Here is a 5,627-nt window from a genome sequence, read left to right on the forward strand (position 1 = left end):
AGAACAAGGCAGGTTGTACCTCAATGATCCCCAGCCTCTCCATTACAGAGAGTGGCATAAGATTTATCCCTGACCCCAGATCACATAGAGCTTTTTCAAAGCTCATGGTGCCTATGGTGCAAGGTATTAAGAACTTGCCAGGATCCTGTTTCTTTTGAGGTAGAATTTTCAGAATCCAAGTATCTAGTTCATTAATGAGCAAGGGAGGTTCACTTTCCCAAGTCTCATTACCAAATAACTTGGCATTCAGCTTCATGATAGCTCCTAAATATTGAGCAAATTGCTCTCCAGTTACATCTTCATCCTCTTCAGAGGAAGAATAGTCTTCAGAGCTCATGAATGGCAGAAGGAGATTTAATGGAATCTCTATGGTTTCTATATGAGCCTCAGATTCCTGTGGATCCTTAATAGAAAACTCCTTCTTGCTTAAGGGACGTCCCAGGAGGTCTTCCTCACTAGGATTTTCGTCCTCCTCCTCCCTTGTGCATTCGGCCATATTGATTACATCAATGGCCTTGCACTCTCCTTTTGGATTCTCTTCTGTATTGCTTGGGAAAATACTGGGAGGAGTTTCAGTGACTTTCTTACTCAGCTGGCCCACTTGTGCCTCCAGATTTCTGATGGAGGATCTTGTTTCACTTATGAAACTGAAAGTGGCCTTTGACAGATCAGAGACTATATTGGCTAAATTAGAAGTGTTTTGTTCAGAATTCTCTGTCTGTTGCTGAGAAGATGATGGATATGGCTTGCTATTGCTCAGCCTATTGCGTCCACCATTGTTAAAGCCTTGTTGAGGCTTTTGTTGATCCTTCCATGAGAAATTTGGATGATTTCTCCATGATGAGTTATAGGTGTTTCCATAAGGTTCACCCATGTAATTAACCTCTGCCATGGCAGGGTTCTCAGGATCATAAGCTTCTTCAGAAGCTACCTCTTTAGTACTGTTGGATGCATGTTGCCATCCATTCAGATTTTGAGAGATCATGTTGACCTGTTGAGTCAACACTTTGTTCTGAGCCAATATGGCATTCAGAGCATCAATTTCAAGAACTCCTTTCTTCTGAGGTATCCCATTATTCACTGAATTCCTCTCAGAAGTGTACATGAATTGGTTGTTTGCAACCATATCAATGAGTTCTTGAGCCTCTTCAGGCATTTTCTTTAGGTGAATAGATCCACCTGCAGAATGGTCCAATGACATTTTCGAAAATTCAGATAGACCATAATAGAATATATCTAATATGGTCCATTCTGAAAACATGTCAGATGGACATCTTTTGGTCAGCTACTTGTATCTTTCCCAAGCTTCATAGAGGGATTCACCATCTTTTTGTTTGAAGGTTTGAACATCCACTCTCAGCTTACTCAGCTTTTGAGGAGGAAAGAATTTATCCAAGAAGGCTGTGACCAGCTTATCCCAGGAGTCCAGGCTATCCTTGGGTTGTGAATCCAACCATATTCTAGCTCTGTCTCTTATAGCAAAAGGGAAAAGCTTGAGTCTGTAGACTTCAGGATCAACTCCATTCGTCTTTACAGTCTCACAGATATGCAAGAACTCAGTTAGAAACTGATAAGGATCTTCAGATGGAAGTCCATAAAATTTGCAGTTTTGTTGCATTAAAGCAACTAGCTGAGGTTTCAGCTCAAAATTATTGGCTCCAATGGCAGGAATGGAGATGCTTTTTCCATCAAATTTGGACGTTGGCTTTGTGAAGTCACCAAGCATTCTCCTTGCATTATTATTATTTTCGGCTGCCATCTCCTTCTCTTGTTCAAAAATTTCTGAAAGGTTGTTTCTGGATTGTTGTAATTTAGTTTCTCTTAGTTTCCTTTTCAAAGTCCTTTCAGGTTCAGGATCAATTTCAACAAGAGTGCCTTTTTCCCTGTTCCTGCTCATATGAAAGAGAAGAAAACAAGAAAAGAAAGAGGAATCATCTATGTCACAGTATAGAGATTCCTTTATGTTAGTAGAAGAAGAAAGGGGAGAAGAGTGAAGAATAATGGATTTTTAGATGAAGAGAGGTGAAGAGAAGTGTTAGTAAATAAATAATTAAATAGAATAAGAAAAGAGAAGGGAAATTTCAAAAATAATTTTTGAAAAAGGGGTTAGTATTTTTCGAAAATTATAGATAAGATGTGATTAAAATTAAAACATGAAACAATTAGTTAATTAAAAAGAATTTTTGAAAAAGGGGTGAGATATTTTCGAAAATTAGAGAGGGAAAAGTAGTTAGGTGGTTTTGAAAAAGATAAGAAACAAACAAAAAGTTAGTTAGTTGATTGAAAAAGATTTGAAATCAAATTTTAAAAAGATAAGAAGATAAGAAGTTAGATAAGATATTTTGAAATCAAATTTTGAAAAAGATAAAATTTTGAGAAGGATAAGATAAAAAGATAAGATAAAAATTTGAATAAAAAGATATTTTGAAAAAGATTTAATTTTTTTTTAAAATGACTTAACTAACAAGAAACTACAAGATAAGATTCTAGAATTTAAAGATTGAATCTTTCTTAACAAGAAAGTAACAAACTTCAAATTTTTGAATCAATCACATTAATTGTTAGCATATTTTCGAAAATTTGATATAAAGATAAGAAAAAGATTTTGAAAATAATTTGAAAAATATTTTTGAAATTTTTGAAAATGATAAAAAAATGAAAAAGATATGATTTTTGAAAAAGATTTTAAAAAGATAAGATTTTTAAAATTGAAATTTTGACTTGACTTGTAAGAAACAACTAATTTTAAGAATTTTTTTGACCAAGTCAACCCAAAATTTCGAAAATTTGGAGGGAAATAAGGAAAATATATTTTTTTTATTTTTGAATTTTTAATTATGAGAGAGAAAAACAACAAAAATACCCAATGCATGAAATTTTTAGATCAAAACAATGAATGCATGCAAGAATGCTATGAATGTCAAGATGAACACCAAGAACACTTTGAAGATCATGATGAACATCAAGAACATAATTTTGAAAAATTTTTGATGCAAAGAAAACATGCAAGACACCAAACTTAGAAATCTTTAATGCATGGACTCTAACAAACGAAAAATGCATAAGAAAAACAACAAACAACACAAAGGAAGAAAACATCAAGATCAAACAAGAGGACTTATCAAGAACAACTTGAAGATCATGAAGAACACTATGAATGCATGAAATTTTCGAAAAATGCAAGAAAAAATTTTTAAATCATGCAATTGACACCAAACTTAAAAATTGACTCAAGACTCAAACAAGAAACACAAAATATTTTTTTATTTTTATGATTTTATGATTTTTTTGTATTTTTATTAATTTTTTTTCGAAAATATTTTTGGAAAAACGAAAAAGAAAAGAAAAATTTTGAAAAAGTTTTTGAAAAGAAAGTTAACTAATCTAAGCAACAAGATGAACCGTCAGTTGTCCATACTCGAACAATTCCCGGCAACGGCGCCAAAAACTTGGTGGACGAAATTGTTATTCATGTGTTATTCCATTTTGCAAAATTCATTGCTTTTCATTCCCTGGTAATGGCGCCAAAAACATGATGCCAATACCATAGTTCACAACTTCGTTCAACTTAACCAGCAAGTGTACTGGGTCATCCAAGTAATAAACCTTACGCGAGTAAGGGTCGATCCCACAGAGATTGTTGGTATGAAGCAAGCTATGGTCACCTTGTAAATCTCAGTTAGGCAGATTAAATGGTTATGGGTTTCGAAAATTAATAATAAATAGAAAATAAAAAGGGATAGAAATACTTATGTAAATCAATAGTGGGAATTTCAGACAGGTGTATGGAGATGCTGTGCTCCTCTTGAAACTCTACTTCACTACTCACTCTTTCTTCAATCCTTCTTACTCCTTTCCATGGCAAGCTGTATGTAGGGCATCACCGTTGTCAATGGCTACATCCCATCCTCTCAGTGAAAATGGTCCTATGCTCTGTCACAGCATGGCTAATCATCTGTCGGTTCTCAATCAGGTTGGAATAGAATCCCTTGATTCTTTTGCGTTTGTCATCACGCCCAGCCTTCAGGAGTTTGAAGCTCGTCACAGTCATTCAATCCCAGAATCCTACTCGGAATACCATAGACAAGGTTTAGACTTTCCTGATCCTCATGAATGCCGCCATCTATCTAACTTATACCACGAAGATTCTGTTGGGGAATCTAAGAGATATGCGCCCGGCCTAAGGTAGAACGGAAGTGGTTGTCAGTCACACGCGTTCATAGGTGAGAATGATGATGAGTGTCACGGATCATCACATTCATCAAAGTGTTGTGCAACGTATATCTTGGAATAAGAATAAAAGAGAATTGAATAGAAAGTAATAGTAATTGTATTGAAACTTTAGGTACAGCAGAGCTCCACACCCTGAATCTATGGTGTGCAGAAACTCCACCGTTGAAAATACATAAGTGAAAGGTTCAGGCATGGCCGAATGGCCAGCCCCCTGAATGTGATCAATAGCCTCTTAAGATGAGGGATAAAACAAAATTGAGACCAAAGATGTCTAATACAATAGTAAGAGGTCCTATATATACTAGACTAGCTACTAGGGTTTACATGAGTAAGTAATTGATGCATAAATCCACTTCCGGGGCCCACTTGGTGTATGTTTGGGCTGAGCTTGGTCTATCCACGAGCTGAGGCTTCTCTTGGAGTTGAACTCCAAGTTATAACGTGTTTTGGGCGTTCAACTCCGGATCATGACATGTTTCTGGCGTTTTACTCCAGACAGCAGTATGTACTTGGCGTTCAACGCCAAGTTACGTCGTCAATTCCCGAATAAAGTATGGACTATTATATATTGCTGGAAAGCTCTGGATGTCTACTTTCCAACGCCGTTGAGAGCGCGCCATTTGGAGTTCTGTAGCTCCAGAAAATCCATTTTGAGTGCAGGGAGGTCAGATTCCAACAGCATCAGCAGTCCTTTTGTCAGCCTTTTTCAGAGTTTTGCTCAAGTCCCTCAATTTCAGCCAGAATTTACCTGAAATCACAGAAAAACATACAAACTCATAGTAAAGTCCAGAAATGTGAATTTAACATAAAAACTAATGAAAACATCCCTAAAAGTAGCTTGAACTTACTAAAAACTACCTAAAAACAATGCCAAAAAGCGTATAAATTATCCGCTCATCACTTACCTTTTTTAAAATACCAAGTGATGAGAATTGCCTTCGAGCTTATAACTCTTTTGAATTGCATGTTGTAGCTAGCCATCATGTGATTTGAATCCTTTTCCTTGATTAGGCAACCTCTTGATAGATGATGTTGTGCATTTACCTTAATGCATTGTGTTTCATGATCATATGCATCCATAGGCTTTAACTTGAATGCTTTCATGCTTCTCTAATGCTTGTCTTACCTTACAAGTTTACATAAAGCATCTCAAGCACACTAGGATAAGTGATGTACATGCTTCTTTTGTGACATGACTTTTATGCTAATGTGTGTTCTAAAGGGCGCCCAATTTAGAATTCACAAACCTAATATTTCTCAATGTCACACTAATTCACTCATTCATTTCTAGTGATTTACCTCATTCCAACAATGTATGCTTCCTTGCTCTTATATCTTCTCATCTTATGGTGTTATATTTTTGTTTTCCATGAACAATGCACCACAAGCAAACA

At 35.7% G+C, this 5,627-nt stretch overlaps 1 non-coding gene across 1 annotated transcript; it reads left to right on the top strand.

Moving 5' to 3' along the window:
* Positions 1 to 1,259: 1,259 nt before the first annotated feature.
* On the top strand, positions 1,260 to 1,363 carry LOC130972238 (small nucleolar RNA R71). Its single transcript, XR_009083430.1, has one exon. It is a non-coding gene; the product is annotated as a small nucleolar RNA R71 (small nucleolar RNA).
* Positions 1,364 to 5,627: the final 4,264 nt, after the last annotated feature.

This window comes from Arachis stenosperma, chromosome 3 (genome assembly GCF_014773155.1).
Source record: "Arachis stenosperma cultivar V10309 chromosome 3, arast.V10309.gnm1.PFL2, whole genome shotgun sequence".
Taxonomy (NCBI): Eukaryota; Viridiplantae; Streptophyta; class Magnoliopsida; order Fabales; family Fabaceae; genus Arachis; species Arachis stenosperma.